Source organism: Primulina tabacum, chromosome 14 (assembly GCF_025594145.1).
Source record: "Primulina tabacum isolate GXHZ01 chromosome 14, ASM2559414v2, whole genome shotgun sequence".
Classification (NCBI taxonomy): Eukaryota; Viridiplantae; Streptophyta; class Magnoliopsida; order Lamiales; family Gesneriaceae; genus Primulina; species Primulina tabacum.
Genome location: NC_134563.1, coordinates 20,072,518 through 20,085,614, shown reverse-complemented (window position 1 = coordinate 20,085,614; position 13,097 = coordinate 20,072,518). Strand labels below are relative to the sequence as shown.

At 39.3% G+C, this 13,097-nt stretch overlaps 1 non-coding gene across 1 annotated transcript; it reads left to right on the top strand.

Moving 5' to 3' along the window:
• The first annotated feature begins 429 nt into the window (after positions 1 to 429).
• On the top strand, positions 430 to 535 carry LOC142525680 (small nucleolar RNA R71). The gene has a single exon (XR_012815131.1). It is a non-coding gene; the product is annotated as a small nucleolar RNA R71 (small nucleolar RNA).
• Positions 536 to 13,097: the final 12,562 nt, after the last annotated feature.

Genomic DNA, 13,097 nt, shown 5'->3' with positions numbered 1-13,097 from the left:
TTTGAATAAGGGTAATTCCTTGGACGGTTTTGGACTCCCACTTGATTCAATGGTGCCCCTTCTTTCACATAAAAGGGATTTCCATCTTGACAGTCTTTAACATAGTGTTCTCCTCCGCATTTTGCACAAAATATCTATTGAAGACGCATAGCCGTGCCACCCATATTTAACCCGTCCAACTTCCTGTTCAAAACATCAAGCTGTGCAGTGATAGCAGAAAGGTCAGTTACCTGGTGGACTCCTGCACTTCTCCGCTGGTTGTTCCTTTCAGATTGAGGATGATAGCTGCTAGCAGACATCTCCTCCAACAACTCATATCCTTCCTCAGCAGTTTTTCTCAAGAAGTTTCCACAAGCAGCAGCATCTATCATAGTACAATTAGGAGTAAGCAAGCCATAGTAAAAGGTTTGAACAACTAACCCAAGTGGCAGTTCGTGATGAGGGCATCTTCGTAATAGATCTTTGAAACGATCCCATGCTTCATATTAAGACTCCTGCTCGAATTGAGAAAATGTAGTGACGTCTGTCCGCAGCTTCATGGTCTTAGATGGAGGAAAGTATTTAATGAGAAACGCTTTTGCCATGTCCTCCCATGTGGTAATCGAACCTACAGGTAAACAATTTAACCATGCTTTAGCTTTGTCACGTAAGGAGAAAGGAAATAAAGGCAACCTAACAGCATCATCGAAAACTCCATTAAATTTAAAAGTATCGCAAATTTCAAGAAAATCTGCGATGTTCGTATTTGGGTCATCTATTGCAGATCCTCCAAAATGGACTGTATTCTAAATCATCTGAATTGTAGCTGGCTTGATTTCGAAGTGATTTTCCCGTTCAATTGGACTCACAATGCTGGGGCGTACACCATCTAAAGAAGGCTGGGCATACTCTAGCATTGGTATGCGGTGTGGCATCTCAACATGTCTATCTTCATGATGTTCTTCCTCATGCTCGTGCTCGTGCCTCTCCATCAGTTCCTTCAGTCTCTGCTGTTGTCTTCTTCTGCGGAAAGTCCTTTCAATTTCAGTGTCAAACTGCTCAAGCTCCACGTCAAGTGACTTTGGCATGCAATGGAAGAGATATCTGTAATAGAATATAGAGTGTTAATTTAATAAAAATGAAACAATGCTAAAGAAAATAACTAAAAATAAAATTGTGAATTAACAGTCTCCGGCAACGGCGCCAAAAACTTGATCGAGCAAAGCTCACACTATAGAATCTTTAATAAAAATATGGTTTTGTATGCTCAAAATTAATCGCAAGTGCACGATGTCAAGTAATAGTATAATGTATGTGAGTACGAGTATCGTTCCACTGAAGACTGTATTTGACAATTATTATTTCTAGTTATCAAATCTTTAACAATGAAAATTTGATTGATTGATTATTACTACCATGCTCAAATAAACATGCAAATAAAAGATTCAAGAATTAAATAATGAGATGTAATATCTAGAATGGTTGATTAAAATTCAATGAGAAATGAATTTGTTGGGAATTTCAGTTCACCTACCCCTTTTTAATTAATTAATTCGTTCGATTGTGATTTACGCTTCCGACGGGATTTCCTATTCGATTGAACACGCCCTCTCAAGCTATGCCAAACTAACTCTACTCAATGAAGTAATTAAAAATCTTTAATTATTTATCAAGTGTGAATCGCATGTTAATATATGAAATCCCCTAGTTTTCGTCCTACCAGACTATGACTATCGGCGTGTATCCAAGTTCATATGTCTATGTAAATTTTAGATCCACGGACTATGCTACTCGTTCTTATCACAAGATATTATCTCGAACTCACTCGCAATATAAGATTATTATTAAAGTTAGCTATTCTTTAATAATGATAATGATAACAGTAACACAATCATGAATAAACCAACAATTGAAATATGATTGAACTAAATCAGAGTTTGGGGTAGGATCCCCTTAAATCCCAACAAATATTTTGTTTAGCTACTCGAATTCATAATAAACATAAACACAACAAAGTTTAAAAGATAAAAACTAAATTAGAAATACTAGATTTGACGAAAAAACGCAGAGACGATGCCCGGAAATCTTCGAATCTTCAATCCAAGCGCGAAAATCCTCTCCAAGGCTTCTTGTGGCTGCTGAATAATCCCCAAAATCGTGCCCTCCACCCTTCCATATCATCCATATTCAGAATTAAGGGAAGAAATCATCCAAACTGTGAGGCCCGGGGCCGAAGAGGACGGGGGGTGATCGCCGGTGCCATCAGTTGCACGGACAATGAGCGGCTCCTGGCAGGCTTCTAGGTGGAGGGAACATGAATGAACCGACCCACACGGGAATGAGAGGGATTCCGAGACTGTTCAATGTAATGGACTGTACAGTTGAAGAGGGCTTAAAAGATTTGATTTGTACTACTCATATCACGAAGGTGCATCTTCTTTTCGGTAGCTCATCACATAAGAACTCCAAAGTTAAGCGTGCTTGACTTGGGGCAATTTTGTGATGGGTGACCTCCTGGGAAGTTTTCCGGGGTGCGTGTGAGTGAGGACATAAGCACGCTGGAAAGACTCGTCTTGGTACAGTGAGGACAGTCGTCGAATCTTGGGCATTACACAAACAATCTTCCCAAAATTACAACCGCGCCCGGGCGGACATAAGTTTCCGCCCAGGCGGATGGTTTGCGCAAATCTTGTATTTTAATTTTTCTTTGACGCGCCCGGGCGGACATAAGTTTCCACCCGGACGGATGACTCTCGCAAAAAATTCCTTTCCTCACGCCTTGCAGGCGCCCGGGCGGACATGAATGTGCACCCGGGCGGATGACTTTCGCATATCATAGCATTTTCTTCGGTTAATTCGCAAATCTCCTGCATTTTTACACACGAGACACATGAGTAACGATAAAACCTAATATATGCCAAAATAACACAAAATGCATGCAATCTAAACGATAAATGCAACACAATGAGCTATCATATAATAAGGAAAACACGTAAAACCCACATATATCAAGCCACACAAAAATGTCCCATCAAAGCACCCCCATGTGCATTCCTAAAAAGTAATTCACGAATGGATGATCTAGGGATGCACAATCTATCTTCTCTATGCAAGAAAGCATTATGCAAATAAATCATTCCATGTGGACCATGCATACATGTTTCAAACACATCCTTAAAATCTTCATCTAGCACATATAACTCCTTGACATGCTCAAACCACAAAATTTTAGATTCCGAGGTAGAGAATAGTATGTACCTTCATGATAGCGCGTCGGCCACTATGATTTCCTTACCTTGTTTATACTTGATCATGTAGGAGAATGTCTCCACGAACGCCAACCACTTAACATGTCGCTTGTTCAACTTCTGTTGCCCCTTAAGGTGCTTAAGGGTTTCATGATCCGTATGAATGACAAAATCCTTAGGCCCCAAGTAGTGCTGCCATGTCTCTAGAGTCTTCACAAGCGCGTACAACTCCTTGTCATACGTCGGATAGTTCAGTACTGCTCCATTGAGCTTCTCACAAAATTATGCCACCGGCTGTCCTCCTTGCATCAATACTCCACCAATACCTACACCTGAAGTATCACATTCAATTTTAAATGTATTAGAAAATTCATGCAAAACAAGTAATAAAGCATTAATTAATTTTTGCTTAATAATATTAAAATACTTCTCTTGCTCCTCGCCCCAATGGAATGGAACGTTCTTTTTAATCACCGCCGTCATAGGAGCTGCCAGTGTGCTAAAATTCTTTACAACCCTCCGATAAAAGCTTGCAAGACCATGAAAGCTTCGGACTTGACCAACAGTACTAGGTGTTGGCCAGCCTCGAATAGGACTACCTGTTCTTCATCCACTTGTATCCACTGTGAGCTTAAATCAAATTTCTTAAGATTAGCATATAAATGCTCAGCCCTTAGTGTGATTAGCACAAGCCTCAAGTGATTAACATGCTCATCCAAGTTTTTGCCATACAATAGGATATCATCAAAGTTGTCGAGGCCTAAAAATCCTTACTTGAAAATTTTCTAAAAATCCTTAAAAGCCTCACCTATCTTTTAATTAATTTAGTGAATTAATCCCTTAATTAAGGAAATTAAATAAATTTATTTTCTACTCACCTCAAGTAATTAAATTAAATCCTCAAACCTCCTTTTTAACTTAAATGAACTTACTTGCTAGCTAAAATAAATTCTGAAAATGTTTTTCTGAATTTTAAATTTTATCTCTAAACTCCAACTCCAGTCCGGCCTCACTGAATTAACTGAACTGATAAAAATCAAACTGCTGCATGAAATAATTAACTTAAGGAAAATCATTTAAATGCTCATGAAATAAAATCATTTAAAATACTAGAATTATGCATGGCTTATACGTAGTCTAAGTTACGGGTTCTATGTGATGAGCTATCGAAAAGAAGATGCACCTTCGTGATATGAGTAGTACAAAACAAATCTTTTAAGCCCTCTTCAACTGTACAGTCCATTACATTGAACAGTCTCGGAATCCGTCTCATTCCCGTGTGGGTCGGTTCATTCATGTTCCCTCCACCTAGAAGCCTGCCAGGAGCCGCTCATTGTCCGTGCAACTGATGGCACCGGCGATCACCCCCCGCCCTCTTCGGCCCCAGGCCTCACATGCCCACCAGCTTCCGCTTGGTTCGTCCCCGAACCACACCGTACTAAGATAGAACCCGGCTCTGATACCAACTGTAACGCCCCAGATTCGACGACTGTCCTCACTGTATCAAGACGAGTCTTTCCAGCGTGCTTAATGTCCTCACTCACACGCACCCTAGGAAAGTTCCCAGGAGGTCACCCATCCCAAATTGCCCCAAGTCAAGCACGCTTAACTTTGAAGTTTTTATGTGATGAGCTACCGAAAAGAAGATGCACCTTCGTAATATGAGTAGTACAAATCAAATCTTTTAAGCCCTCTTCAACTGTACAATCCATTACATTGAACAGTCTCGGAATCCCTCTCATTCCCTTGTGGGTCGGTTCATTCATGTTCCCTCTACCTAGAAGCCTGCAAGGAGCCGCTCATTGTCCGTGCAACTGATGGCACCGGCGATCACCCCCCGCCCTCTTCGGCCCCGGGCCTCACAAAAGTAAACCTCAACAAATTTCCCTATGTGTGCATCCAAGACATGATTCATTAACCTCTTAAAGGTGCTAGGAGTGTTAGTAATGACAAAAGGCATGACCATCCACTCATATAACCCGTATTTGGTTTTAAATGCAGTTTTTCACTCATCATCTTCCCTCATCCTGATTTGGTGAAAACCACTATTCAAATCAATTTTGCTAAGGATAAAAGAACCATGCAATTCATCTAACATATCATCTAGCCTAGGTGTGGGATGTATATACTTGATGGTTATATTATTGATTGCCCTACAATCTACACACATACGCCATGAGCCATATTTCTTAGAAACTAATAAGACAGGTACAACACAAGGAGACATGGACTCATGCACAAAACCCTATCTAAGAACTCACTTACCTGCCGTTGAAGCTCCTTAGTATCCTCCGGATTGCTCCTATAGGCGGGAAGATTTGGCAATGCACTCCGAGGCACGAAATTGATTTGGTGCTCGATTCCCCTCAATGGTAGTAATACTTGAGATAGCTCCTCTAGAAACACATCTTCAAATTCCTGCAAAAGGGAAAACCACAATGCTCGGAAGGGACCTGGCTATATCACTTGTGTGAGGAAAATCTCCTTGTAAAGAATCAACACAAATGGATCATGTGTGTGCAATAATTGCTTTAACTCACTCTTTTGGGCCATATATGTTTTTTTTTTTGCCTCTTTCCTATCATTTTCATTCCTCTCTTTTTTCCTTTGTATGGTCGTCTCACTCTTTTGATCACTCTTTTTTCAACCATTTCAATTTTGCTCTCAAAGGTCATCTCACTTTTTTGTTCACTCTTTTTTCGGCCTCATCTCTCTTTTTTTTTTCAGTTGGTTCACCAAGACTTGCTTTGGAAACAATGGAAGTAAAACAACATGTTCCTTCTTGAGAAAAAATTGGATACCTATTCCTAAACCCATCATGCGTTACTCTCCTATCATATTGCCACGGTCTTCCCAACAAGACATGACACGCATGCATTGGCAACACAATAAACAATACCTCATTTCCCAATCAAAAAGGAAACCAACACTTGTTTGTTCACCTTCCCTTCCGCACAATCATTCAACCATTGAAGCCTATATGGCTGAGGGTGCTTTAACGTAGGCAAACCCAATTTTTTTACCATCTCACTACTAGCCACATTGATGCAACTTCCCTCATCTATGATAAGATTGCAAACCTTTTCGTTTACAAAACACCTAGTATTGAATAAGTTCTATCTTTGGTTCGTCTCCTCCTCCTTGAATTTGACACTCATGATCCGCCTAGTCACTAGTGATTCACCTACAACCGCCTCATATCCCTCATCAGGATCCTCTAATGCAGGCATCTCATCATCATCACCCTCGTCATCATCCTCAATTTGAGATTCATATTCACCATAGCCATTCAATATCATTACCCTCTTATTAGGACATTGGCTAGCAATATGACCAACCCCTTGACACCTAAAACATTTAATATCCCTAGAACGATTAAGAGGGATTTCAGATTTACCTTGAACTCCTTGTTTACGCTTCTCTTGCTTGGTTTCAATCTTGGGCTTGGTCATCACCTTATTCTCCTCGGGTTTCACCACATTTGGTCGCCCAGAAGATGATGAACTCTCAATTTGATTGGTGCTACCAACTTCTCGCCTCTTGATTTGTTGTTTTTCCTTTATGGCCATTTGCACCATCTCGTCTAGATCCAAGTCGTGCCTAAGCTGCACTTGATCTTGAATCTTCCTGTTCAAACCATAAAGAAAACGTGCCATCGTCGCTTCACTATCCTACTTTGTATTTGCCCTTATCATGAATATTTACAACTGTTTATAGTAGTCCTCGACATTCTTTACCCCTTGTCTCAAAGTCTGTAGCCTTTTAAACATCTCCCTATAGTAGTGATTGGGCACAAACCTCTTCCTCATGAACCTTTTCATCTCATCCCAAGTCTCAATGGGTCTCTCATTATACCTCCTACAAGTGGTCACTAGTTGATCCCATCAAATGAGAGCGTAGTTTAGAAATTCAACTACCGCCAACCTAACCTTCTTTTTTTTGGAGTATTAGTGACATTCAAACACAAACTCTACCCTATTTTCACACTATAAATATGGCTCCGAGTCAGATTTCCATGGAACGATGGAATATTCATCTTAATACTACCCATGTTACCATCTTCTCTATCATCGTACCTAGCCCGTATGGCTTCTCTTCTTCCTCTACCAAACCCTCTATCTCTTCCATTCCTACCCCAGTTCTAATTTTGGCTTTCCTCATCTTTCCCAAATCATTTTCCTCCTCTTCTTCTCCCCTACCCACATCTTTAGGCTTAGATTTATTTACACTAGTACTAACTTCAAGTCTACCCAACCTCTCATGCAAAGGCTCCAACTCGGTCCTCATCATCCTAGAAAAATGGCCGAACAATGCCTCCATTTGCAACTTAGACAAACCTTGGTTCGTGTCATCTCCTACCTCCTTCTCCATTTTTTTCGAACATTGTACCTGCAAGAAACTGTTAGTAGAAATAAAAGATATTTCTCACCCAAATTCTGACGATCACTCCAAAGAAAATTCGCTCGCCTCTCCTCTCCCTTTTTGTCTCACTTCAAATACTCATCGGTCACTACAAAGAAAATTCACTCGCACTCAAGTACTTTTACTCGAATTCAAGAGTTCTCTCAAAGGTTCTCAAGCTTCGTATTTGGATATATCAAACAATCAAGTTCAACTTGTGAACAATTGTGATACTCACTTGGACTGCGTAGAGCAGAAATTTGAAAAAAAAATTTTACTGTGAGAGATTATTGAATATGACTCATTAAAGGGAATAGAACAAAATAATACAACAAATATGTGGCAAAAATATTGATTTCTTTTTGCACTAAGAAGGCTGTGCAAACTCGAAAATCCTCATAAAAAAATTAACACAAAATTTCGTGAATCTGTTTCATGAATCTAAAAGACGAAGAATGATAGAACGATGCAGATCTGACAAAAAAATGAAAAGATAATTGCAGATCTGAAAATTTAAGAACAAGATACTTGAATTCAATTTGTAAAGCTCTGATACAAAATGAAACTTGAATCCTCGAACGAAATAAAAAAAACACGATTAATTGTGGGTGATTAATTGAAATCGCACCCTCAATTCAATAACGTTTAAGGATTCGTGTTGATGTCCCGATCTTTTGAATCAAGTGTTTGCGTGATTTTCACCACTAAACTATGTGATTTTGTAATAAAGAATCACAAGGAAAACAACCGAAACTAGACGAACCTTCAAAGAGCAAGCCTATGACAATCCGTGTAAGAAATGATCGACAAACGCCACAAAGCATAAACTTTGATAAGTTTGATTTTTTTGAATACAAAGCAAGAAGATTTTTTTTTTTTGAGAGAAAACTCAAGAAAAATCAAACACTATTCAATAATAATGTCCAAAAATCTTTAAAATTTCTTCCATGTATTTTAGCAAATAAGAAAGATTTGAAATCTATTTACCTAAACTACTTTGACTCTAAACTAGGAAACTTGAATTTTTCCTGCGGGTCTTCGCGCTCGGGAGCCCAGGCTTCTGAACTCCTAATCATTTAACACTTGAATAAAATTCCTATGACTCCCAAACTTACTACCATGCATCACGAACCCTTCAAAACTTTGCACCTTGCTTGTAAGTCCTTCTTGATTGCTCACGACTCCATGTAGTGCCTCCTTGAATCTGTTTAGTCATCCTCTCGTGATTGGTCCATACGCAAATTCTAAAAGATCTCATGCCTTCCTTGGAGATTGTCCTATCATGGTCACATCAACGTAGCTTGGTCGAATATTTATTTATGAATTGTTGACTTATAAATGCCAATTTTTTCTTGTTTATTTATATTTTTTTGATTTATTGCGTCCAATTACTTGATCAATAATTTAATTACAATATTTATTAGAGATCTATCACTCGAGAGAAGGGATTTTGAATAGGACCGTAGGAAAATATATCGTTGGTGTTTATAGAGCTCGGAAGGCCGATAACTCCAACGAATCCATTAAAAGAATTATTGTGCAATTGAAATTATTTATTGTTTGATTTTTGATAGGGATATTGAAAATTACTTTAGATAATTTATTTCTACGCACCCCTGGGGAAATAGAATAGAAATAGTTGAGAATTCTTGGGTAGTACACGCATTGAAATTTTAAATATTGATGTCAATGATAATTTAATATAGTGAAGACCAAATGAAATCGTATATCTAGATTCTTATTCTCAATGATTTGAAAATGTTTGTGCACTTTCAATAATTTTAGTTCATAATTAATAACAAACAGTCTAGTAAATTTTCTAAATAAATTCTTGTAATATTAATTGTGGTAATTAATTTATAATTAAATTGCACTCTCTGTGGGATCGACATTCATGCTCTACCGAGTACTAAAACATGACACCGTACAATTATGGATAGCAAATATAGCAACAAGTTTTTGACGCCGTTGTCGGAGAGTACTCTAATTAATTTTAATATTAATATCACTATCAATTAGTATAGACTTTACTTTAGATTTGTTTTTTTATTTATTCATTAATCTAGTTCTCTTCTGTGTAGTTTATGCCGAAAAACTCTGAGGCTCGACAAGTTGATTTTTGACCCAGAAATTGAAAAGACCACAAGGGCGTTGAGCAAAGCACGAAGAGAAGAGGTTAAATCAATGGTTAATTACAGAGAGAACGAAAACTCAATCCCTCATGTGGTGCCTATCAGAGACCATTTCAAATCAGCGATCAACGCCCACTAATCTAGCATAGCTTGTGGAACGATAAATTTTAACAGTTTCGAGCTAAAGCCATCACTGATTAATGGTTCAACAAAACCAGTTTGGGGGAACAGCAACTGCAGATCCTCACTTGCATCTGAGGACGTTCCTGGGGATTACAGACAAAGTAAAAATTAATAATGTTCCTAATGATATTATTTCATTGCGTCTGTTTCCATTTTCTCTCAGGGTTTAAGCTACAGGTTGGCTCAAATCATTGCCGCTAGAGAGCATAACTACTTGGCAGGAATTGGCTACAAAAGTCCAAGCAAAATATTTCCCACTTGCCAAGTCTGAACAGCTGAAGATCAATATCAGCACATTCCGGCAGAAGAAATATGAGCAGTTGTACGAAGCTTGGGAACATTATAAGGAACTACTTAGAAGATTTCCAAACCATAGATATGAAGACTAGGTGCAGATTGAGTTGTTCTATAATGGGTTGAATGGACAGACACGAACAACGGTTGATGAAACTGCTGGTGTTTTGCGAAATCTCCTGAACAAGCATATTATTTGCTTGAGCAGATGACTATCAGCAGCTGCCAGTGGCACAGTGAGATATCGGGAGTGAAGAAAGCGGCCGAGTTGTATGTAGTGGACCCTACCACTTTCACTTACTGCGCCAGTTTCTGCACTGACTACCCAACTCGCAACTATGAATAAAGGACAATATACATCTGAAGTAGGAACTATAGCTGCAAAAGAAGGGCCAAGCATGGAAACAACACATTACGTCAATAATCATGGATATGACGGCTATCGAGGTAACTCTTTTCCTTATCAATATCATCCTAGCCTACGTAACCATGAAAATTTTTTGTATGCCAACGAAAAGAATGTGTTGAATCTTCCAGGGTTCAATGCACAAAATGTAGAAAGAAAACCATCTCTTGAGGATTTGGTCAGTACTTTTGTGAGTGAGTCTTCAAAGACGATGGAGCGGACAAAGACCAGGGTACAATGGACAAAAGGTAGAAAGAAAACCATCTCTTGACAACCTAGAGACACACATGGCCAATGTTGGTGCTTCCTTGAAAATCCTTGAGTAACAGTTTGGGAAGTTAACGAGACAACTCACGTCTCAATCTTCAAGCGCAATACCAAATACTGCAGACACGAATATGAGAGAAGTGAACGTGTCGAGGCCTAAAAATCCTTACTTGAAAATTTGCGGAAAATTTAAAATTTTTCTTTTAAATAATTAAAATTGCCTCATTCATAACTGAACTGATAAATAAAGTTTGATGTTCAAAGTGGCAGCGGAAGAAATTAACATTTTTGGAATAACAGTAAAAGGTTTTTCCGACGACAATTAAAATGTTTGAGCAATCAAACAATAATAAATGCTGAACTGAGGTCCTCGGGTCCTACTACTGCCGACTCGAGCCTGCTCACTGGTCCCCGCCCTCGGTCCTGACATCATCAGCACCTACAACAATCAAGTCTAGTGAGTCTAAATACTCAACATGCATATATCGTAAATAGCAAGTAAATAAATAAATAATAAGCTTGCATGCAAGTGAAAAATATCATGTCATGAGGCATAACGTACAAATGTCGTGTCATGATTAATTATAATACGTGCATAACTGAACTGAAAATCATAGTGAAAATGTTTGCTCCTTGGAGCCCTGTACTGAAATAGCCTGTAATAATTTTCTGGTGAGATTATGATCTACGCATGTGGTCCCTGAACTGAACTGACCGGTAACTGGCGACCGGGCCTGTAACTGGCGACAGGACTTAGTAATGTACGTCTGATCAGACCACTGCCACAGTACTGGGTGAAACAACTGAACTGACCGGTAATTGACAACCGTGCCTGTAACTGGCGACAGGACTTAGTAATGCTCTCATAACCGGTAACTGACGACCGGACCGGTAACTGGCGACCGGATTTAATCATGATAGTAAAGTGACCACAAGCCATATTGCATAAATCTCAAAATTTGTATTTTTGCACGTAATATAATTAAATAACTGAATTAAATATCCTGTAACAATTTTACTGAATGGATTGGATCGCTCCCAGGCTCGCTGCAACCTAAATATGTCATGAAAAATATGCAATAGATTTATGGGACCAAACTATGCAATAACCTTCAAAAATGTGACAATTACGCCTACCGACTTCGTATTTAATCACGACTCCGAACCAACCCGAACCAACACTGAATCATCATGTAGTCATGATTAAAATACGCCTAAAATGATAAAATAATGCTCCTAAAATGGTGAGGGCCGAAATCTAGGTGAATGGAGGCCAAAACATGAAACGCTCTTTCGAGAGTCAATTTGGCACATCACACCGTAAATTCTCGTACGACCTCAAAAATGATCCGAATCACGAACGGTCAAAAACATGATCTTCCTAAATCGATTAGGCACTGTCCATTCCAAGTCCATGGGCTAAAAGCCAACCGATAACTCGAACAAGCCACTGAACCGTCACAGCAAGTTGCTGTTCACAAAATACAGCAATTGTGCTTAGGTTTCTTGCGTCGTTTTCGAGACTACAGGCCATTGGGGCTTGAACCACCGACCAGAGACTCTTACCAACATCCCAAGGAATAATTTGAACCATGGCTATGTGCACTAGACCAGCCACAATTCGCACCACACCAGCACCAATCCGAAAAGTTCACCCGAGAGCACCTTTGCATGCGCATGAGGTGTTTTTGCTTTGATTGCTGTCTCGAGTCGTTCCAGTGGCCATTTTATTGACCATGGCACGATCTAGACATCTTGGGGTATGGTATGAATCATGGCTAAGGGCCATAGGCCAACCAAGATCCACATCATTCCACCCAAAATTTCGAACACACATGCTGTACAAGTGAGAAGCCGAAATGGGGAAGGGGCTGTTCTTGTTGTTTCATTTGAAAACCGATTCACCATGGACCAAGCCACCAAAAGGGAAACTTAGTCACGTCTTATACATGCTAGGGAAGTGATCTAACCATGGCTATAGGCCTTGTGGCAGCCATGATCAGATTCATTTCCCAAATGACAGAAACTGAATTTTCGAAAAGCTCAATTGGACAAGAGGTGGAGTTGCTGTCGTTTTCGTGTTTTCCAGCTTGTATGGGGTTAAATGAATGGACCAACATGGTCCAAATGCATCCTATTACATGTCTAAATATTGCCTTAGGAGCCTGGAATCGAACCAATACCTGA